The sequence below is a fragment of the Ascaphus truei genome, chromosome 17 (genome assembly GCF_040206685.1).
Source record: "Ascaphus truei isolate aAscTru1 chromosome 17, aAscTru1.hap1, whole genome shotgun sequence".
Classification (NCBI taxonomy): domain Eukaryota; kingdom Metazoa; phylum Chordata; class Amphibia; order Anura; family Ascaphidae; genus Ascaphus; species Ascaphus truei.
The window spans coordinates 7,038,362-7,063,077 of NC_134499.1; positions in this window are offsets into that span (position 1 = coordinate 7,038,362).

A 24,716-nucleotide genomic window follows, 5' to 3' on the forward strand; every position below is an offset into this window, starting at 1 on the left:
CCGGGACTGTTTAGAACACGGTCTTTTAGGGTAGGTTAAATGATGAGGCGTCACGTACTGTTCCTTTAAACAGGCTATGCCTGGTTTATTCAGTCCCAGGCACTGAGACTGCCACAGTGCATACAACAGAAAACAGATCAAAACAAAAGCTGCTCACCTGAGCGATAACTTAACTTAGATATCCCTGACTCAGGGTTGGAAGTGGCTTTTCCACTTCCAACATCAAAACACGGTACTTTTGCAGTCTTACACAAATGAACAGAAAGATTGAACCTGTTTGGGGAAGAGGCTTCTCCCCTCTGTAGTTCAGCAGCCTTCCAGCCTCCTGGCTCTTGTGGGGAGACCAGAGCAAACAGGAAATCAGTCTTTCATACCTGATTCCTAATTAGCATGACAGGTGACAGAAATCAGGCAGCAGACAAACTCTGGTCTGGATCTCTCATCCCTCAGTTCCAGCGCTTGCCAAACTGTGGGATGGAGTGTATGTATTATAAGGCTGCACTCCCAGGCCAAACAGGATAGAAACTGTCTAGTATCCTGGGAGCCCTATATACGGAATTTATTACCATCCCCTGGTTTCTGTCACATATCCTCCCCCCCAGCTCAGACCTCGAGGGATGAGCGACCATGGATATTAGGGAGTGCATCCTTGACAACCCGTCAGCATTGCCATGTTTGTGCCCTGACCTGTGTTCTACAGAAAATTTGAAGGGTTGTAGGCTTAGGAACCACCTGGTCACTCTAGCATTCTTTTCCCTGTTTTGACACATCCAGGTAAGGGGTGCATGATCTGTGACCAACCGGAATTTTCTCCCCAACAGGTAGTATTTGAGCGTCTCTACAGCCCACTTTATTGCGAGACACTCTTTCTCTACTATGGAGTAATTTTTCTCCTGGGGATTTAGTTTCCTACTTAAATAAAGGATGGGGTGCTCCTCACCTTGAGACTCCTGGGAGAGTACCGCCTCCAGCCCTACCTCAGATGCGTCGGTTTGGACTACGAACTCTTTGGAGAAGTCAGGTGTGACCAACACTGGTTGGGCACAGAGAGCTTCTTTCAGGCTTCTAAAGGCCTGTTCGGTTTCGGGGGACCACTTTACCATTAGCGGTCCTCTTGCTTTTGTGAGGTCAGTTAGTGGGGTTGCCTTAGTTGCAAAATTGGGAATAAACCTTCTATAGTACCCAATTAACCCCAAAAAGGTCCTTACTTGTTTTTTTGTAACTGGCCTTGGCCAATTTTGTATCGCCTCCACTTTGAGTGTTTGGGGTTTGAGTAAACCTCTGCCAATAGAATATCCCAGATACTTGGCCTCCTCCAGACCAATAGTGCATTTAGCGGGGTTAGCAGTTAGTCCAGCAGACCGGACTGCGTCAAGCACAGCTTGGACCTTTGGAAGGTGGGATTGCCAATCTTCACTATGGATTACCACATCATCCAGGTAGGCGGCAGCATACCGAGCATGTGGTTTTAAAATTTTATCCATCATTCTTTGGAATGTGGCGGGAGCTCCATGTAAGCCAAAAGGCAACACCTTATACTGAAAGAGGCCGTCTGGGGTTGAGAAGGCTGTCTTTTCTTTTGCCCTTTCTGTGAGGGGAACCTGCCAGTACCCTTTTGTTAGGTCTAGGGTTGTGAGATATCGGGCTTTGCCCAGTCTCTCTACAAGTTCATCTACCCTGGGCATAGGATAAGTATCAAATTTTGACACCGCGTTTAGTTTCCGGTAGTCATTACAAAACCTTGTTGTACCATCTGGCTTTGGGACTAAGACTATAGGGCTGTTCCACCCACTTTGGGATTCCTCAATTACACCTAGTTTTAGCATTTTTTTAACCTCTAAACTTATAGCCTTTCTTTTGGCCTCTGGGATTCGGTACGGTTTAAGGTTAACTCGGACCCCCGGTTCAGAGACTAGGTCATGTTCAATTACGCTAGTTCTACCTGGCCGTATAGAGAAGATTTCTTTGTTTCTTTTCACTAAATTCTGAACCTCTCGTTTCTGATGAACAGACAGGGTTTCAGCTATGCTAACCTCTGGGTCAGTTTCTTGATTCTCTGACGGACCTGGGGGTACTAGGGTTAACAAGACTTCTCTATCTTTCCAGGGCTTGAGTAGGTTTATATGGTAAATTTGCTCAGGTTTCCTCCTACCTGGCTGTCTTACCTTATAATTTACTTCTCCCACTCTTTCCAAGACCTCATATGGCCCATGCCATTTAGCAAGGAATTTACTCTCCACGGTGGGAACCAGAACTAGTACCCTATCACCTGGAGAAAAAATTCTGACCCTAGCACCCTTATTATATGTATTCCTCTGTGCTTCTTGAGCTTTCTCCATGTGTTCCCTCACTATGGGTAGGACTGCAGCAATGCGGTCCTGCATCTGGGCAACATGCTCTATTACACTTCTGTAAGGGGTAACCTCGTGTTCCCAAGTCTCTTTGGCTATATCCAGTAAGCCCCTTGGGTGTCGGCCATACAATAGTTCAAACGGGGAGAAGCCTGTGGATGATTGGGGAACTTCCCTAATGGCAAATAAAGGGTACGGTAACAAACAATCCCAGTTTTTCCCATCTTTATCAACCGCCCGCCGTAACATGCTCTTTAAGGTTTTATTGAACCTTTCCACTAAACCATCTGTTTGTGGATGATAGACTGAGGTTCTGAGATGCTTGATTTTTAGGAGTTTACATAGCTCTTTCGTTACTTGGGACATAAATGGTGTTCCCTGGTCAGATAGAATCTCTTTAGGAATCCCGACCCGGGAAAACAGAACTACTAACTCTTTTGCTATGTTTTTAGCTGAGGTGCTACGTAGGGGAACTGCCTCCGGATATCGGGTGGCATAATCTAATATTACCAATATATGCTGATGTCCCCTAGCAGACTTTATTAGGGGTCCTACTAGATCCATAGCAATCCGGTCAAATGGTACCTCTATTATGGGAAGGGGTACCAATGGGCTGCGGTACGCCTTGAACGGGGCGGTGATCTGACATTCTGGACATGAGGAACAATAATTCGTAATTTCTGCCAGAACCCCAGGCCAATAGAAGCTTCGGAGAACCTTTTCTTTTGTCTTTTCCACCCCTAGGTGTCCCCCCAATGGATGACTATGTGCGAGGTGTAATACTACGTTACGGAATGTCCGTGGTACCAACAATTGTTTAGTTGTAACTGATTTCCTTTTATCAACCCGATATACTAGGTCGTTCTCTACCTCGAAGTAGGGGTAAGCAAGTGACCTATCTGGTTGGCCAGGAGTACTATTCTGGTCCCGTATATTTCCCCTTGCTACCGCTAATGTGGGGTCCTCCCACTGGGCCTTCTTAAAACTCCCAGGACTGACCTCTAGGTCAGCGAGGGTCTTATCCGGTTCTGGGGTGGTAAGTGTCTGCTCAACATCTTGATTTGGGGTATTCCCTACCAAAGTAGTGATGGGGAAGGGAATTTTACAGCACTCCTCCTTTTCCCCCTTCTTATTTGGGCCCTCGTCAACATCCATTTCTGAAAAAGGGAAAGGATTTGTTTCTTCTAATACTTCGTTATGGTCCGCTATTGAACTCTGGGCGCTATTCTGAGCGGGGGACCACATTTTTAGAAAATGGGGAAAGTCAGTCCCTATTAACACATCATGTGCCAGTTTGGGTACAATACCCACCTTGAAATCTAAAGAACCAAACTCTGTTTCAAAAAAAACATCAACAGTGGAATATTCATGATTATCCCCATGTATACAACAAATTGCCACTCTTTGTGAACTGTTTCCCTGTTTCTTCTTAATGGGCAAGAGGTATTCGGACACTAGTGTGACCATGCTCCCAGAGTCAAGAAGTGCCCGAACCCTCTTACCATTAACCTTTACAAATGCCCACAGATGGTTATTCAAGGGGTCCTCTGGGCTAGGGCCCATACATTGGGACAACAGCGAATAAGGTTCCACGCTGTTGCATTGCATGGGCTCATCATTTAGTGGGCAGATTTTTGCTGTGTGGCCCCTCTCATGACAATCTACACATTTAGGTACATAGTCTGTGTCCCACTTAGAGCCTTTTCCCGGCTCCCCATGTTGGCTATTGCCCTTAGTGTGCGAACCACTGTTGCTGGTGCTGCGTGAAGGTGGTCGCCGCTCTTCAGCGCCCCTTAACCCCGGTACCCTTTTACCGTCTCTGGAAGAGTCCTGGAACCTCGGGTAGTGGGGTTGCTCCACGACTGTGGGTTGCGGGTGCTCTTCTGCTGCATTGTACCTTTCTACGAGGGCCACAAGCTCATCCGCATTGTGGGGGTCACTCCGACTGACCCAACGGCGTAAGGCAGAGGGAAGTTTCCTCAAGAACTGGTCCATGACCAACCGTTCCACGATGTGGCTGGCTGAGTTGATCTCGGGTTGTAGCCACTTCCGGGCGAGGTGGATGAGGTCATACATCTGGCTTCGGGTGGCTTTATCCATCGTGAAGGACCATGCGTGAAACCTTTGGGCGCGAACAGCCGTGGTTACGCCGAGGCGGGCGAGGATCTCGAACTTCAATTTTGCATAGACGTTAGCTTCGGCTGGCTCTAGATCAAAGTAAGCCTTCTGGGGTTCGCCGCTTAGGAAGGGTGCGATTAGACCAGCCCACTCAGCTTCTGGCCATCCCTCTCTCTGTGCCGTGCGTTCAAACGTGAGAAGATAGGCTTCCACATCATCCGAGGGTCCCATCTTCTGAAGGTAGTGGCTTGCCCTGGTCATTTTCGGAACTGGGGCTGCCGCTGCCAGTGGAAGGTTACTGATAGTCCCCCTCAGGATCTCGAGTTCCTGCTGTAAGCCCTGAGCGAACCGCTGTTGCTCCTCTCTCAGCAAGCGGTTTGTCTCTTGCTGGTTTGCATTCGCGTTTTGCAGGGCTTCATTCGTCTGTTGCTGGTTTGCATTCGCCTGTTGCTGGTTGGCATTCGCCTGTTGCTGGTTGGCATTAATCTCTTGCTGGGCTATTAGCAGCTGTTGCTGGGCTGCATTCGTCTGCTGCTGGTTTGCATTAGTTTCTTGCTGGGCTATTAACAGCTGTTGCTGGGTTTCATTCACGTCTTTCTGGGCAGCGACATTGCGTACCAGCGCACCCACCACGTCTTCCATCTTCTTTGCAGAGGATGAAAAAACTTTTTTTTTTTTTTTTTTTTCAAAGTTCTTCAACCCGCAGACCCCCTAGTGCTCTGCCCGCATTCTCCACCATATGTGACAAACGGCTTACTCCGGGGCTCCGTCGTTTGTCCGGGACTGTTTAGAACACGGTCTTTAGGGTAGGTTAAATGATGAGGCGTCACGTACTGTTCCTTTAAACAGGCTATGCCTGGTTTATTCAGTCCCAGGCACTGAGACTGCCACAGTGCATACAACAGAAAACAGATCAAAACAAAAGCTGCTCACCTGAGCGATAACTTAACTTAGATATCCCTGACTCAGGGTTGGAAGTGGCTTTTCCACTTCCAACATCAAAACACGGTACTTTTGCAGTCTTACACAAATGAACAGAAAGATTGAACCTGTTTGGGGAAGAGGCTTCTCCCCTCTGTAGTTCAGCAGCCTTCCAGCCTCCTGGCTCTTGTGGGGAGACCAGAGCAAACAGGAAATCAGTCTTTCATACCTGATTCCTAATTAGCATGACAGGTGACAGAAATCAGGCAGCAGACAAACTCTGGTCTGGATCTCTCATCCCTCAGTTCCAGCGCTTGCCAAACTGTGGGATGGAGTGTATGTATTATAAGGCTGCACTCCCAGGCCAAACAGGATAGAAACTGTCTAGTATCCTGGGAGCCCTATATACGGAATTTATTACCATCCCCTGGTTTCTGTCACAACTGGTATTACCTCTCTGGGTGTGTATGTGTATACCGGTATTACATCCCTGGGCGTGTATGTGTATACCGGTATTACCTCTCTGGGTGTGTATGTGTATACCGGTATTACCTCTCTGGGCGTGTATGTGTATACCGGTATTACCTCTCTGGGCATGTATGTGTATACCGGTATTACCTCTCTGGGTGTGTATGTGTATACCGGTATTACCTCTCTGGGTGTGTATGTGTATACCGGTATTACCTCTCTGGGCGTGTATGTGTATACCGGTATTACCTCTCTGGGCGTGTATGTGTATACCGGTATTACCTCTCTGGGCGTGTATGTGTATACCGGTATTACTTCTCTGGGCGTGTATGTGTATACCGGTATTACCTCTGTGGGCGTGTATTTGTATACCGGTATTACCTCTCTGGGCGTGTATGTGTATACCGGTATTACCTCTGTGGGCGTGTATGTGTATACCGGTATTACCTCTCTGGGCGTGTATGTGTATACCGGTATTACCTCTCTGGGCGTGTATGTGTATACCGGTATTACTTCTCTGGGCGTGTATGTGTATACCGGTATTACCTCTGTGGGCGTGTATTTGTATACCGGTATTACCTCTCTGGGCGTGTATGTGTATACCGGTATTACCTCTCTGGGCGTGTATGTGTATACCGGTATTACCTCTCTGGGTGTGTATGTGTATACCGGTATTACCTCTCTGGGCGTGTATGTGTGTACCGGTATTACCTCTCTGGACGTGTATGTATATACCGGTATTATCTCTCTGGGTGTGTATGTGTATACCGGTATTACCTCTCTGGGCGTGTATGTGTATACCGGTATTACCTCTCTGGGCGTGTATGTGTATACCGGTATTACCTCTCTGGGCGTGTATGTGTATACCAGTATTACCTCTCTGGGCGTGTATGTGTATACCGGTATTACCTCTCTGGGCGTGTATGTGTATACCGGTATTACCTCTCTGGGCGTGTATGTGTATACCGGTATTACCTCTCTGGACGTGTATGTGTATAGCGGTATTACCTCTCTGGGTGTGTATGAGTATACCGGTATTACCTCTCTGGGCGTGTATGTGTATACCGGTATTACCTCTCTGGGTGTGTATGTGTATACCGGTATTACCTCTCTGGGTGTGTATGTGTATACCGGTATTACCTCTCTGGGCGTGTATGTGTATACCGGTATTACCTCTCTGGGCGTGTATGTGTATACCGGTATTACCTCTCTGGGCGTGTATGTGTATACCGGTATTACCTCTCTGGGCGTGTATGTGTATACTGGTATTACCTCTCTGGGCGTCTATGTGTATACCGGTATTACCTCTCTGGGCATGTATGTGTATACCGGTATTACCTCTCTGGGTGTGTATGTGTATACTGGTATTACCTCTCTGGACGTGTATGTGTATACCGGTATTACCTCACTGGCGTGTATGTGTATACCGGTATTACCTCTCTGGGCGTGTATGTGTATACCGTTATTACCTCTCTGGGCGTGTATGTGTATACCGGTATTACCTCTCTGGGACGTGTGTATGTGTATAGCGGTATTACCTCTCTGGGCGTGTATGTGTATACCGGTATTACCTCTCTGGGCGTGTATGTGTATACCGGTATTACCTCTCTGGGCGTGTATGTGTATACCGGTATTACCTCTCTGGGCGTGTATGTGTATACCGGTATTACCTCTCTGGGACGTGTGTATGTGTATAGCGGTATTACCTCTCTGGGCGTGTATGTGTATACCGGTATTACCTCTCTGGGCGTGTATGTGTATACCGGTATTACCTCTCTGGGCGTGTATGTGTATACCGGTATTACCTCTCTGGGCGTGTATGTGTATACCGGTATTACCTCTCTGGGCGTGTATGTGTATACCGGTATTACCTCTCTGGGCGTGTATGTGTATACCGGTATTACCTCTCTGGGCGTGTATGTGTATACCGGTATTACCTCTCTGGGTGTGAATGTGTATACCGGTATTACCTCTCTGGGCGTGTATGTGTATACCGGTATTACCTCTCTGGGCGTGTATGTGTATACCGGTATTACCTCTCTGGGCGTGTATGTGTATACCGGTATTACCTCTCTGGGCGTGTATGTGTATACTGGTATTACCTCTCTGAGCGTGTATGTGTATACCGGTATTACCTCTCTGGGCGTGTATGTGTATACCGGTATTACCTCTCTGGGCGTGTATGTGTATACTGGTATTACCTCTCTGGGTGTGTGTGTGTATACCGGTATTACCTCTCTGGGCGTGTATGTGTATACCGGTATTACCTCTCTGGGCGTGTATGTGTATACCGGTATTACCTCTCTGGGCGTGTATGTGTATACCGGTATTACCTCTCTGGGTGTGAATGTGTATACCGGTATTACCTCTCTGGGCGTGTATGTGTATACCGGTATTACCTCTCTGGACGTGTATGTGTATACCGGTATTACCTCTCTGGGCGTGTATGTGTATACTGGTATTACCTCTCTGGACGTGTATGTGTATACCAGTATTACCTCTCTGCACGTGTATGTGTATACCGGTATTACCTCTCTGGGTGTGAATGTGTATACCGGTATTACCTCTCTGGGCGTGTATGTGTATACCGGTATTACCTCTCTGGACGTGTATGTGTATACCGGTATTACCTCTCTGGGCGTGTATGTGTATACCGGTATTACCTCTCTGGGTGTGTATGTATATACCGGTATTACCTCTCTGGGCGTGTATGTGTATCCCGGTATTACCTCTCTGGGCGTGTATGTGTATCCCGGTATTACCTCTCTGGGCGTGTATGTGTATACCGGTATTACCTCTCTGGGCGTGTATGTGTATACCGGTATTATCTCTCTGGGTGTGTATGTGTATACCGGTATTACTTCTCTGGGCGTGTATGTGTATACCGGTATTACCTCTCTGGGCGTGTATGTGTATACCGGTATTACCTCTCTGGGCGTGTATGTGTATACCGGTATTACCTCTCTGGGCGTGTATGTGTATACCGGTATTACCTCTCTGGGTGTGTATGTGTATACCGGTATTACCTCTCTGGGCGTGTATGTGTATACCGGTATTACCTCTCTGGGCGTGTATGTGTATACCGGTATTACCTCTCTGGGCGTGTATGTGTATACCGGTATTACCTCTCTGGGCGTGTATGTGTATACCGGTATTACCTCTCTGGGCGTGTAAGTGTATACCGGTATTACCTCTCTGGGCGTGTATGTGTATCCCGGTATTACCTCTCTGGGCGTGTATGTGTATCCCGGTATTACCTCTCTGGGCGTGTATGTGTATACCGGTATTACCTCTCTGGGCGTGTATGTGTATCCCGGTATTACCTCTCTGGGCGTGTATGTGTATACCGGTATTACCTCTCTGGGTGTGTATGTGTATACCGGTATTACCTCTCTGGACGTGTATGTGTATACCGGTATTACCTCTCTGGGCGTGTATGTGTATACCGGTATTACCTCTCTGGGCGTGTATGTGTATCCCGGTATTACCTCTCTGGGCGTGTATGTGTATACCGGTATTACTTCTCTGGGCGTGTATGTGTATACCGGTATTACCTCTGTGGGCGTGTATTTGTATACCGGTATTACCTCTCTGGGCGTGTATGTGTATACCGGTATTACCTCTGTGGGCGTGTATGTGTATACCGGTATTACCTCTCTGGGCGTGTATGTGTATACCGGTATTACCTCTCTGGGCGTGTATGTGTATACCGGTATTACTTCTCTGGGCGTGTATGTGTATACCGGTATTACCTCTGTGGGCGTGTATTTGTATACCGGTATTACCTCTCTGGGCGTGTATGTGTATACCGGTATTACCTCTCTGGGCGTGTATGTGTATACCGGTATTACCTCTCTGGGTGTGTATGTGTATACCGGTATTACCTCTCTGGGCGTGTATGTGTGTACCGGTATTACCTCTCTGGACGTGTATGTATATACCGGTATTATCTCTCTGGGTGTGTATGTGTATACCGGTATTACCTCTCTGGGCGTGTATGTGTATACCGGTATTACCTCTCTGGGCGTGTATGTGTATACCGGTATTACCTCTCTGGGCGTGTATGTGTATACCAGTATTACCTCTCTGGGCGTGTATGTGTATACCGGTATTACCTCTCTGGGCGTGTATGTGTATACCGGTATTACCTCTCTGGGCGTGTATGTGTATACCGGTATTACCTCTCTGGACGTGTATGTGTATAGCGGTATTACCTCTCTGGGTGTGTATGAGTATACCGGTATTACCTCTCTGGGCGTGTATGTGTATACCGGTATTACCTCTCTGGGTGTGTATGTGTATACCGGTATTACCTCTCTGGGTGTGTATGTGTATACCGGTATTACCTCTCTGGGCGTGTATGTGTATACCGGTATTACCTCTCTGGGCGTGTATGTGTATACCGGTATTACCTCTCTGGGCGTGTATGTGTATACCGGTATTACCTCTCTGGGCGTGTATGTGTATACTGGTATTACCTCTCTGGGCGTCTATGTGTATACCGGTATTACCTCTCTGGGCATGTATGTGTATACCGGTATTACCTCTCTGGGTGTGTATGTGTATACTGGTATTACCTCTCTGGACGTGTATGTGTATACCGGTATTACCTCACTGGCGTGTATGTGTATACCGGTATTACCTCTCTGGGCGTGTGTGTGTATACCGGTATTACCTCTCTGGGCGTGTATGTGTATACCGGTATTACCACTCTGGGCGAGTATGTGTATACCGGTATTACCTCTCTGGGCGTGTATGTGTATACCGGTATTACCTCTCTGGGCGTGTATGTGTATACCGGTATTACCTCTCTGGGTGTGTATGTGTATACCGGTATTACCTCTCTGGGCGTGTATGTGTATACCGGTATTACCTCTCTGGGCGTGTATGTGTATACCGGTATTACCTCTCTGGGAGTGTATGTGTATACCGGTATTACCTCTCTGGGCATGTATGTGTATACCGGTATTACCTCTCTGGGCGTGTATGTGTATACCGGTATTACCTCTCTGGGCGTGTATGTGTATACCGGTATTACCTCTCTGGGCGTGTATGTGTATACCGGTATTACCTCTCTGGGACGTGTGTATGTGTATACCGGTATTACCTCTCTGGGCGTGTATGTGTATACCGGTATTACCTCTCTGGGCGTGTATGTGTATACCGGTATTACCTCTCTGGGCGTGTATGTGTATACCGGTATTACCTCTCTGGGCGTGTATGTGTATACCGGTATTACCTCTCTGGGCGTGTATGTGTATACCGGTATTACCTCTCCGGACGTGTATGTGTATACCGGTATTACCTCTCTGGGCGTGTATGTGTATATCGGTATTACCTCTCTGGGTGTGTATGTGTATACCGGTATTACCTCTCTGGGTGTGTATGTGTATACCGGTATTACCTCTCTGGGCGTGTATGTGTATACCGGTATTACCTCTCTGGGCGTGTATGTGTATACCGGTATTACCTCTCTGGGCGTGTATGTGTATACCGGTATTACCTCTCTGGGCGTGTATGTGTATACCGGTATTACCTCTCTGGGCGTGTATGTGTATACCGGTATTACCTCTCTGGGCGTGTATGTGTATACCGGTATTACCTCTCTGGGCGTGTATGTGTATACCGGTATTACCTCTCTGGGCGTGTATGTGTATACCGGTATTACCTCTCTGGGCGTGTATGTGTATACCGGTATTACCTCTCTGGGACGTGTGTATGTGTATAGCGGTATTACCTCTCTGGGCGTGTATGTGTATACCGGTATTACCTCTCTGGGCGTGTATGTGTATACCGGTATTACCTCTCTGGGCGTGTATGTGTATACCGGTATTACCTCTCTGGGCGTGTATGTGTATACCGGTATTACCTCTCTGGGACGTGTGTATGTGTATAGCGGTATTACCTCTCTGGGCGTGTATGTGTATACCGGTATTACCTCTCTGGGCGTGTATGTGTATACCGGTATTACCTCTCTGGGCGTGTATGTGTATACCGGTATTACCTCTCTGGGCGTGTATGTGTATACCGGTATTACCTCTCTGGGCGTGTATGTGTATACCGGTATTACCTCTCTGGGCGTGTATGTGTATACCGGTATTACCTCTCTGGGCGTGTATGTGTATACCGGTATTACCTCTCTGGGTGTGAATGTGTATACCGGTATTACCTCTCTGGGCGTGTATGTGTATACCGGTATTACCTCTCTGGGCGTGTATGTGTATACCGGTATTACCTCTCTGGGCGTGTATGTGTATACCGGTATTACCTCTCTGGGCGTGTATGTGTATACTGGTATTACCTCTCTGAGCGTGTATGTGTATACCGGTATTACCTCTCTGGGCGTGTATGTGTATACCGGTATTACCTCTCTGGGCGTGTATGTGTATACTGGTATTACCTCTCTGGGTGTGTGTGTGTATACCGGTATTACCTCTCTGGGCGTGTATGTGTATACCGGTATTACCTCTCTGGGCGTGTATGTGTATACCGGTATTACCTCTCTGGGCGTGTATGTGTATACCGGTATTACCTCTCTGGGTGTGAATGTGTATACCGGTATTACCTCTCTGGGCGTGTATGTGTATACCGGTATTACCTCTCTGGACGTGTATGTGTATACCGGTATTACCTCTCTGGGCGTGTATGTGTATACTGGTATTACCTCTCTGGACGTGTATGTGTATACCAGTATTACCTCTCTGCACGTGTATGTGTATACCGGTATTACCTCTCTGGGTGTGAATGTGTATACCGGTATTACCTCTCTGGGCGTGTATGTGTATACCGGTATTACCTCTCTGGACGTGTATGTGTATACCGGTATTACCTCTCTGGGCGTGTATGTGTATACCGGTATTACCTCTCTGGGTGTGTATGTGTATACCGGTATTACCTCTCTGGGCGTGTATGTGTATCCCGGTATTACCTCTCTGGGCGTGTATGTGTATCCCGGTATTACCTCTCTGGGCGTGTATGTGTATACCGGTATTACCTCTCTGGGCGTGTATGTGTATACCGGTATTATCTCTCTGGGTGTGTATGTGTATACCGGTATTACTTCTCTGGGCGTGTATGTGTATACCGGTATTACCTCTCTGGGCGTGTATGTGTATACCGGTATTACCTCTCTGGGCGTGTATGTGTATACCGGTATTACCTCTCTGGGCGTGTATGTGTATACCGGTATTACCTCTCTGGGCGTGTAAGTGTATACCGGTATTACCTCTCTGGGCGTGTATGTGTATCCCGGTATTACATCTCTGGGCGTGTATGTGTATACCGGTATTACATCTCTGGGCATGTATGTGTATACCGGTATTACCTCTCTGGGCGTGTATGTGTATACCGGTATTACCTCTCTGGGCGTGTATGTGTATACCGGTATTACCTCTCTGGGCGTGTATATGTATACCGGTATTACCTCTCTGGGCGTGTATGTGTATACCGGTATTACCTCTCTGGGCGTGTATGTGTATACCGGTATTACCTCTCTGGGCGTGTATGTGTATACCGGTATTACCTCTCTGGGCGTGTATGTGTATACCGGTATTACCTCTCTGGGCGTGTATGTGTATACCGGTATTACCTCTCTGGGCGTGTATGTGTATACCGGTATTACCTCTCTGGGCGTGTATGTGTATACCGGTATTACCTCTCTGGGCGTGTATGTGTATACCGGTATTACCTCTCTGGGCGTGTATGTGTATACCGGTATTACCTCTCTGGGCGTGTATGTGTATACCGGTATTACCTCTCTGGGTGTGAATGTGTATACCGGTATTACCTCTCTGGGCGTGTATGTGTATACCGGTATTACCTCTCTGGGCGTGTATGTGTATACCGGTATTACCTCTCTGGGCGTGTATGTGTATACCGGTATTACCTCTCTGGGCGTGTATGTGTATACTGGTATTACCTCTCTGAGCGTGTATGTGTATACCGGTATTACCTCTCTGGGCGTGTATGTGTATACCGGTATTACCTCTCTGGGCGTGTATGTGTATACTGGTATTACCTCTCTGGGCGTGTATGTGTATACCGGTATTACCTCTCTGGGCGTGTATGTGTATACTGGTATTACCTCTCTGAGCGTGTATGTGTATACCGGTATTACCTCTCTGGGCGTGTATGTGTATACCGGTATTACCTCTCTGGGCGTGTATGTGTATACCGGTATTACCTCTCTGGGTGTGTATGTGTATACCGGTATTACCTCTCTGGGCGTGTATGTGTATACCGGTATTACCTCTCTGGGCGTGTATGTGTATACCGGTATTACCTCTCTGGGCGTGTATGTGTATACCGGTATTACCTCTCTGGGCGTGTAAGTGTATACCGGTATTACCTCTCTGGGCGTGTATGTGTATCCCGGTATTACATCTCTGGGCGTGTATGTGTATACCGGTATTACATCTCTGGGCATGTATGTGTATACCGGTATTACCTCTCTGGGCGTGTATGTGTATACCGGTATTACCTCTCTGGGCGTGTATGTGTATACCGGTATTACCTCTCTGGGCGTGTATATGTATACCGGTATTACCTCTCTGGGCGTGTATGTGTATACCGGTATTACCTCTCTGGGCGTGTATGTGTATCCCGGTATTACCTCTCTGGGCGTGTATGTGTATCCCGGTATTACCTCTCTGGGCGTGTATGTGTATACCGGTATTACCTCTCTGGGCGTGTATATGTATACCGGTATTACCTCTCTGGGCGTGTATGTGTATACCGGTATTACCTCTCTGGGCGTGTATGTGTATCCCGGTATTACCTCTCTGGGCGTGTATGTGTATACCGGTATTACCTCTCTGGGTGTGTATGTGTATACCGGTATTACCTCTCTGGACGTGTATGTGTATACCGGTATTACCTCTCTGGGCGTGTATGTGTATACCGGTATTACCTCTCTGGGCGTGTATGTGTATACCGGTATTACCTCTCTGGGCGTGTATGTGTATCCCGGTATTACCTCTCTGGGCGTGTATGTGTATACCGGTATTACCTCTCTGGGTGTGTATGTGTATACCGGTATTACCTCTCTGGGCGTGTATGTGTATACCCGTATTACCTCTCTGGGCGTGTATGTGTATACCGGTATTACCTCTCTGGACGTGTATGTGTATACGGGTATTACCTCTCTGGGCGTGTATGTGTATACCGGTATTACTTCTCTGGGCGTGTATGTGTATACCGGTATTACCTCTCTGGGCGTGTATGTGTATACCGGTATTACCTCTCTGGGCGTGTATGTGTATACCTGTATTACCTCTCTGGCCGTGTATGTGTATACCGGTATTACCTCTCTGGGCGTGTATGTGTATACCGGTATTACCTCTCTGGGCGTGTATGTGTATACCGGTATTACCTCTCTGGGCGTGTATGTGTATACCGGTATTACCTCTCTGGGCGTGTATGTGTATACCGGTATTACCTCTCTGGGCCTGTATGTGTATACCGGTATTACCTCTCTGGGCGTGTATGTGTATGAGGTATTACCTCTCTGGGCCTGTATGTGTATACCGGTATTACCTCTCTGGGCGTGTATGTGTATGAGGTATTACCTCTCTGGGCCTGTATGTGTATACCGGTATTACCTCTCTGGGCGTGTATGTGTATGAGGTATTACCTCTCTGGGCCTGTATGTGTATACCGGTATTACCTCTCTGGGCGTGTATGTGTATACCGGTATTACCTCTCTGGGTGTGTATGTGTATACCGGTATTACCTCTCTGGGACGTGTATGTGTATACCGGTATTACCTCTCTGGGCGTGTATGTGTATACCGGTATTACCTCTCTGGGACGTGTATGTGTATACCGGTATTACCTCTCTGGGCGTGTATGTGTATGAGGTATTACCTCTCTGGGCCTGTATGTGTATACCGGTATTACCTCTCTGGGCGTGTATGTGTATACCGGTATTACCTCTCTGGGCGTGTATGTGTATGAGGTATTACCTCTCTGGGCCTGTATGTGTATACCGGTATTACCTCTCTGGGCGTGTATGTGTATGAGGTATTACCTCTCTGGGCCTGTATGTGTATACCGGTATTACCTCTCTGGGCGTGTATGTGTATACCGGTATTACCTCTCTGGGCGTGTATGTGTATACCGGTATTACCTCTCTGGGCGTGTATGTGTATACCGGTATTACCTCTCTGGGCGTGTATGTGTATACCGGTATTACCTCTCTGGGCGTGTATGTGTATACCGGTATTACCTCTCTGGGCGTGTATGTGTATACCGGTATTACCTCTCTGGGCGTGTATGTGTATACCGGTATTACCTCTCTGGACGTGTATGTATATACCGGTATTACCTCTCTGTGCGTGTATGTGTATACGGGTATTACCTCTCTGGGCATGTACGTGTATACCGGTATTACCTCTCTGGGAGTGTATGTTTATACCGGTATTACCTCTCTGGGCGTGTATGTGTATACCGGTATTACCTCTCTGTACGTGTATGTATATACCGGTATTACCTCTCTGGGCGTGTATGTGTATACCGGTATTACCTCTCTGGGCGTGTATGTGTATACCGGTATTACCTCTCTGGGCGTGTATGTGTATACCGGTATTACTTCTCTGGGCGTGTATGTGTATACCGGTATTACCTCTCTGGGCGTGTATGTGTATACCGGTATTACCTCTCTGGGCGTGTATGTGTATACCGGTATTACCTCTCTGGGCGTGTATGTATATATCGGTATTACCTCTCTGGGCGTGTATGTGTATACCGGTATTATCTCTCTGGGCGTGTATGTGTATACGGTATTACCTCTCTGGGAGTGTATGTGTATACCGGTATTACCTCTCTGGGCATGTACGTGTATACCGGTATTACCTCTCTGGACGTGTATGTGTATACCGGTATTACTTCTCTGGGCGTGTATGTGTATACCGGTATTACTTCTCTGGGCGTGTATGTGTATACCGGTATTACCTCTCTGGGCGTGTGTGTGTATACCGGTATTACCTCTCTGGGCGTGTATGTGTATACCGGTATTATCTCTCTGGGCGTGTATGTATATACCGGTATTACCTCTCTGGGCGTGTATGTGTATATACCGATATTACCTCTCTGGGCGTGTATGTGCATACCGGTATTACCTCTCTGGACGTGTATGTATATACCGGTATTACCTCTCTGTGCGTGTATGTGTATACCGGTATTACCTCTCTGGGCGTGTATGTGTATACCGGTATTACCTCTCTGTGCGTGTATGTGTATACCGGTATTACCTCTCTGGACATTGTGACCTGACCGGCTTGAGGGGCCGTGGGATTCCCCTAAGCAGGAAGAGAGCAGGGCTGTTGCTAGGGAGCTGGGCAGCATCCACCATCCTGATTGGCTGCTGCTGGGTAATGCAGCCAATCAGGAAGAGATGTCAGGAGCCTGAAGGTAGGGCCAAGGAGAGGAGGACACAGAGTGTCGTGTGTGTCTTACTTTTCACTATTGTGTCCAGTATTCATGGAAAAGCCGCCTCGCAACCCTACCTATATCGAGGTCTCCTCCCTGTACATCTTTCTACAGTTCTGTAACACCTTACGCACTGTCAGGCATTTTAACTTCTCTATGGCAACTGTAGTCACTCTGACTGCAGAGACTAATTATCAATGAGTTTCTCTCCTCATTTGGAGTGTTTCATACATTGTAGGGACATCTTACTCATATAAAGACCATCTCAGAGCCACACGCTAATGGGAGGATTACGGGTAAATTATAAGGCGTGATACCTCTTTACGTTTAGGGCCACAGATAAAATACTCATGCGTTATAGGTAGGGTGACCAGATTTTCAAAATGAAAACCCGGGACACATTAATTAAAACATTTTAAAAACAAATTACATCACATGACGCACCCCATTGCCATGACAACGAGACACTAACGTCAGGCGGTGACATGTTGCCATGACAATGTGGCATCACGTGATGCCTCGGCGCCATAATGCGTCCCGTTGTCATGTCACCTTGATGCAGCGTGACGTCATGGAGGGTCTCGTTGTTATGGCAATGTGCATTATGTGACGTCGCGCGGCCATGTTAACGGAATTTGGAGGGGAGGATACAGCCAAAGGCAAGATAAATATATATATATATACTGTATATATATAATAAATAGATCTAAAACATGTTGTTATGTCCGGGTTAGCCTTCAATAGAAGGTGGCAACCCTGGCTGCAGTGTGTGGTTGTGTGTATAGGAGGTGGGGGCTGCAATGTGTGTTTGTGAGTAAAGAGCTGGGGGCAGCAATGTGTTTGTACATATAGAGGTGGGGCTGCATTGTGTGTTTGTGCGTATAGAGGTGCGGGCTGCAGTGTGTGTTTGTGCGTATAGAGATGGGGGCTGCAGTGTGTGTTTGTGCGTATAAATGTGTGGGCTTTGCTTGGGCCCTTCAACTCTTACAGCCAGGGCATTATTGGCCAAGAATGCCCAGTTCGGAGGGGATGATTACTACTTCAAAAATGTATTTATTTCCAATTCTTAACATAACACAAACTCTCGTCTCCCCCCCTTCCCTCCCTTTCTCGCTCTCTCAGCTCCCTCACCGTGTATGTGTGTATGTGTAATTAAAATTAAAATAATTAACAAATTAAAATTAAATAAATAATTGACATAAATTAAAATTAAATAAAAAAGGTAGGCATTAATTAAAATGAAGACATTTTAAAAATGTGACATTCCTGACCTTGTATATTACACTTTGCAAAATAGGGTCTCTTGCTGTCCTTGTGGCAGTCAGTGACATCACTGCCATGCAGGGCCGCAGACAGCTTTCCCGGGGCCCAGAACCCACGTTTCGGCGGCCTTGCGAGAACCCCCCCTTCTCACACACCACCTCACTCTCTCCCCACCTCACACTCCCCAGTCACCCTTTCCTCCCCCCCCCCCTCTGTCTTACACCACCCATGTATTTTTCTCCCCTCCCCACACACAACCTCCCTCCCCAATATACGAAGATAGGAGAAAGGAAGAGGCACACAAATTGTAGTGGAATCAAATGATTTCAAATGTATTGATGCATCAGAGCTAACAGTGGTAACGTTTCAGGACAAGCAGTCCCTTCCTCAGACCTAACACCTCCTGTGGGAAGGGACTGCTTGTCCTGAAACGTTACCATTGTTAGCTCTGATGCATCAATACATTTGAAATCATTTGATTCCACTCCAATTTGTGTGCCTCTTCCTTTCTCCTATCTTGCTATTACTTTGGATCCAGCTTTGGGACGCCAGGATCAGCGGAAGGTGAGCACCAAATGTAAACTCCTTCAGAAACTTTTTCTTTAAGCAGTGGTGTGCCACCTATAATCTCCTTTGTATCCCCAATATACGTGCACACACAGTGACACACACACACACACACACACACACAGTAACAAACACACAGCCACTTACCTACACACATAGCCCATCCCCATCTCATATCTCCCCCTCCCCTCATATCTCCCTCTCATATCTCCTCCTCCTCATATCTCCTCATACCTTCCCCTCTTATCTCCTCCCCCTCCTCATATCTCCCCCTCCTCTCATATCTCCTCCTCCTCATATCTCCTCATACCTTCCCCTCTTATCTCCTCCCCCTCCTCATATCTCCCCCTCCTCTCATATCTCCTCCTCCTCATATCAACTCATACCTTCCCCTCTTATCTCCTCCCCTCCTCATATCTCCCCCTCCTCTCATATCTCCTCCTCCTCCTCATATCTACTCATACCTTCCCCTCTTATCTCCTCCTCCTCATCATCTCTTCCACTCCCCGCATCTCCCCCTCCTCATCTCTTCCACTCCCCGCATCTCCCCCTCCTCATCCTCTTCCGCTCCCCACATCTCCCCCTCCTCTTCCACTCCCTGCATCTCCCCCTCCTCATATCTCCCCCCTCCCTACATCTCCCCCTCCTCTTCCACTCCCTGCATCTCCCCCTCCTCATATCTCTCCCCTCCCCTCCTCATCTCTTCCTCTCCCTGCATCTCCCCCTCCTCATATATCTCTCCCCTCCCCTCATCTCTTCCTCTTCCTGCATCTCCCCCTCCTCATCCTGTTCCACTCCTCGCATCTCCCCCTCCTCATCATCTTCCACTCCCCGCATCTCCCCCTCCTCATCCTCTTCCACTCCCTGCATCTCCCCCTCATCTCTTCCACTCCCCGCATCTCCCCCTCCTCATCCTCTTCCACTCCCCGCATCTCCCCCTCCTCATATCTCTCCCCTCATCTCCCCCTCCTCATCCTCTTCCACTCCCCGCATCTCCCCCTCCTCATATCTCTCCCCTCCCCTCCTCATCTCTTCCTCTCCCTGCATCTCCCCCTCCTCATATATCTCTCCCCTCCCCTCATCTCTTCCACTCCCCGCATCTCCCCCTCCTCATCCTCTTCCACTCCCCGCATCTCCCCCTGCTCATCTCTTCCACTCCCCGCATCTCCCCCTCCTCATCCTCTTCCACTCCCCGCATCTCCCCCTCCTCATCCTCTTCCACTCCCCGCATCTCCCCCTCCTCATTCTCTTCCACTCCCCGCATCTCCCCCTCCTCATCCTCTTCCACTCCCCGCATCTCCCCCTCCTCATCTCTTCCACTCCCCGCATCTCCCCCTCCTCATCCTCTTCCACTCCCCGCATCTCCCCCTCCTCATCTCTTCCCCTCCCCGCATCTTCCCCTCCTCATCTCTTCCCCTCCCCGCATCTCCCCCTCCTCATCCTCTTCCACTCCCTGCATCTCCCCCTCCTCATCCTCTTCCACTCCCCGCATCTCCCCCTCCTCATATCTCTCCCCTCATCTCCCCCTCCTCATCCTCTTCCACTCCCCACAGTAGCCAATTTGCCCCCCCCACCCCAGCCCACACACACACACACACACACACACACACACACACACACACACACACACACACACCGTCATGTTCTGACCTCCAACCAATCCCCTGCTTCTACTCTAAGCCCCGCCCCCCGGCATCCTGCTATTGAAAAAAAAAATACTCACGGCAGCCGCATCCTTCTCATGCTGCTACTGCCCCCGCGCACGGGACCATGGGCAAAACCCGGGACATTCCCGGGACGGGCTGTCACACGGGACAGCCCAGAAAAAAACGGGACTGTCCCGGCAAAACCGGGACGACTGGTCACCCTAGTTATAGGGCACCCAGATATCATGTTCCTACTTGTTCAAGAGCAAAATGTGTCCAAGCTTGCAGATAACACAGTGTTTTCTGCGATCATACTCCCCTATGAAGTTACCAGGTTTAAATCTCCCCCAAGGGGAAACAAAATGGCTACAACAAGCGACAGAGAAGCCCAATGCTACATCCAATATGACAAAAATACACAGTAAAATACTTATATATTCTCTTGAAAAAGGGTCATTTAGTTTAACCCTTTGGCCAAAGCATTGTAAGCTTGCGAGCCACGACAAGGCAGACACCTGTTCGCAAGTCCTAACACTACCAGATAAAATACTAATATATCTCTATTAGGATTCAATTCTCATTTACCTCTAGTAGGAGGGAGAAAGACCACAGTGGATCTATATCCAGTAAAACGAAAGGAACCTGCTGACTTGGGAAGTGGGGAGGGGCTTAAACCCTGGGAAGGAGGGGCCACTAACCTCCATTGGCCACTCTGACCCGCTGGCTTTGGCGCGGGGGACACCTTCTGTGCGCTTCGTCCCATAAAACGTTACAGACAATTCATTCTTCGGGGCAAATCTTCCTCGTGGTAAAAGGGGATCTCACTTCAACTCAAACCTATAGAGATGGGGCGGGCAGCTCCAGTCGTAGGCTGGGCCACTGATTGAGCGACCTGTGCTGAAGCAGAGATAGGAGGGTAACCCCTGCAGCAGCTAGTATGTGGCATGTGATGGGGGTGCTCCCGAGGTAAATGAATGACCAGTACACTGAGCAGAGGAGGTAACCTAGTTTGGACAGTCTTACATCACTTGGGTGATTTGATGGATAGTAAATAAACTGACCACCGTGTTCCTTGATAAATGGCTACATTTTAGAGTCATTTCTACTTGATACATAGTAATTGTTCTGTGCCCGCTGGAGTGACTCCGCTGTCTGTGACACTCAAACACACTGAGTTAATCTGCGGATCCTATCATCTCACTGCGCAGGGTGTACCCGAGTACTCTGGCAATCCTACCCGAGTACTCTGGCAATCCTACCCGAGTACTCTGGCAATCCTACCCGAGTACTCTGGCAATCCTAGCAGTGTCCGCCAGTGGAGTGCACATCACGTGTTTACAGCAGACATTTAAGTTAATCAAGGAGAGCGAGACCAGCGGCGACCTAGAGTTATTCACTGCCGCGTCAGGAGGGCACGGGTTTGGGGCATACGTTAGCGATGAGTGGTGTGCTGGTCCATGGCCAGCTGACTGGGCGGGGACGGGGCTAACTAGGAACATGGCTTTCCTGGAGCTGTTCCCCGGTATAATAGCGGTAGAGTTTTGGGCCAAGGAATTGGCAAACAAGCACATAATATTCTGGTCAGATAATTTGGGGGTGATAGAGGCAGAGAACGGCCGATCGGCTACGTCACCACCAGTGATAAGGTTATTGCGCAGGCTGGTCCTGCAGTGCATGCTGGGAATATAAACTTTAAAGCAAATCATGACCCAGGGAAGCTTAATATAATCGCAGATGCATTATCTCGCTGTAACGGGCCGGCATTTAGGCGGGAAGCCCCAGGTGCGCAGGAAAGAGGTTTGACCTGCCCCAATTACCTGTATCAGTTAGGGCAGAGGGAGTGATGGATTTGGTGCAGAAATCGCTAGCCGCCCGCACGTGGAAAACATATAACAACGCAGCGCGGCAGTGGCGCAGTTTCAGGAAGGCCTCCAAGTGGAGCGTTAAGGTTAGGGGAGCCCATCAGCTAATCAAATGTTTCATGTACCTAGAAGCGGGCGGGCATGTCACGAGCAAAGGCGGGGTGTGCGCCAGCGGGCGGGCATGTCACGAGCAAAGGCGGGGTGTGCGCTAGCGGGCGGGCATGTCACGAGCAAAGGCAGGTGTGCGCTAGCGGGCAGGCATGTCATGAGCAAAGGCGGGGTGTGCGCTGGCAGGCGGGCATGTCACGAGCAAAGGCGGGGTGTGCGCTAGCGGGCGGGGGCGGGCATGTCACGAGCAAAGGCGGGGTGTGCGCTAGCGGGCGGGCATGTCACGAGCAAAGGCGGGGTGTGCGCTAGCGGGCGGGCATGTCACGAGCAAAGGCGGGGTGTGCGCTAGCGGGCGGGCATGTCACGAGCAAAGGCGGGGTGTGCGCTAGCGGGCAGGCATGTCACGAGCAAAGGCGGGGTGTGCGCTAGTGGGCAGGCATGTCACGAGAAAAGGCGGGGTGTGCGCTAGCGAGCGGGCATGTCACGAGCAAAGGCGGGGTGTGCGCTAGCGGGCGGGCATGTCACGAGCAAAGGCGGGGTGTGCGCTAGCGGGCGGGCATGTCACGAGCAAAGGCGGGGTGTGCGCTAGCGGGCGGGCATGTCACGAGCAAAGGCGGGGTGTGCGCTAGCCGGCGGGCATGTCACGAGCAAAGGTGGGGTGTGCGCTAGCGGGCGGGCATGTCACGAGCAAAGGCGGGGTGTGCGCTAGCGGGCGGGCATGTCACGAGCAAAGGCGGGGTGTGCGCTAGCGGGCGGGCATGTCACGAGCAAAGGCGGGGTGTGCGCTAGCGGGCGGGCATGTCACGAGCAAAGGCGGGGTGTGCGCTAGCGGGCATTGCATTTTTCCTGAAGGTGCGGGAGCAGGTAGATATCCCTGCACAGGCGGATACTGATTGGTTGAGGCAGAGGGGAGCGCAAGGGGGGGGGATAAGGCCTCAGACATGGTCAGCGCTTACGCTCGGCACTGAGCCTCTGCAATGAGAGCGGCTTTAGCAGGGAGCTCGCTTACACAAGCGTGCGGAAGCATCAGTTTTAGCAAAATTTTACATTTTCGCACTCATGGGAGCGCAGGGTCAATGAGGGCAAACCAGCTCCGTGACGTCACTGGCCCGCCTCCCGACACGCCCCCGGACGGCGCGCTGTCTAAGGCCATGGAAAGCACCCGCTTTCCCTCAGCCTCCGCGCGCCTCTGCACGGCATCACTAACCATGGACGCAGCCTAAGAGGGATCCGGTAACGGTGGAGAGGTTACAGAGCTTGAACAAGGCGGCAGAGTCAGTATGCGCAGGACCTTTCCAAATCAGTTTATTTAAAGCGGCTTTCATTTTTGCCTTTTTTGGAGCCTTTAGAGTAGGGGAACTGGTAGCAGCGTCAAAAACTAGCAGGGACACTGGCCTGGTGTTCGGATTATAGGGGAGGAGACAGTGGCATGCCGCATACACAGGTCAAAAACTGACCAAGCAGGGAAAGGGGCCTGGGTGCACCTGAGACAGCACGAGAATAGGAGGGTGTGCCCTGTGAGGGCGGCAAAGCGCTACGCCGGGCAGCGACCTCAAGGGGGCGAGGTTTTCCCGACATAAAGATTCAACTCCACTAACCAAATTTCAGTTCAACAGGATTTTTAAACGTTGCCTTGGGACAGGAGGTGTAGACGTCACCAATTTTGGGACCCACTCATTTCGGGCGGCAACGGTAGCCTCAGAGCGGGGGCTGCCTATAGCGCAGATTAAGGAACTGGGGAGGTGGAAATCAAATGCTTATTAAGGTACATTAGGTCCCAGCAGGCGAGTAATTCAATAATTGGGCAGTTCGAACACGGTTTCTGTCTTCACAGCGGGAGAGGCAGCGCGGGAAGTCTGGCTGATCGGTCATTCTTTCCGTTACTGGGCCCGGGAGCGGGCAGCGAGCACGCTGGGTTTGCAGCTGGGAGTCCCACGAGAGAGCATGAACATACGATGGCTGGGAGAGAGAGGAATGTGCTGGAGA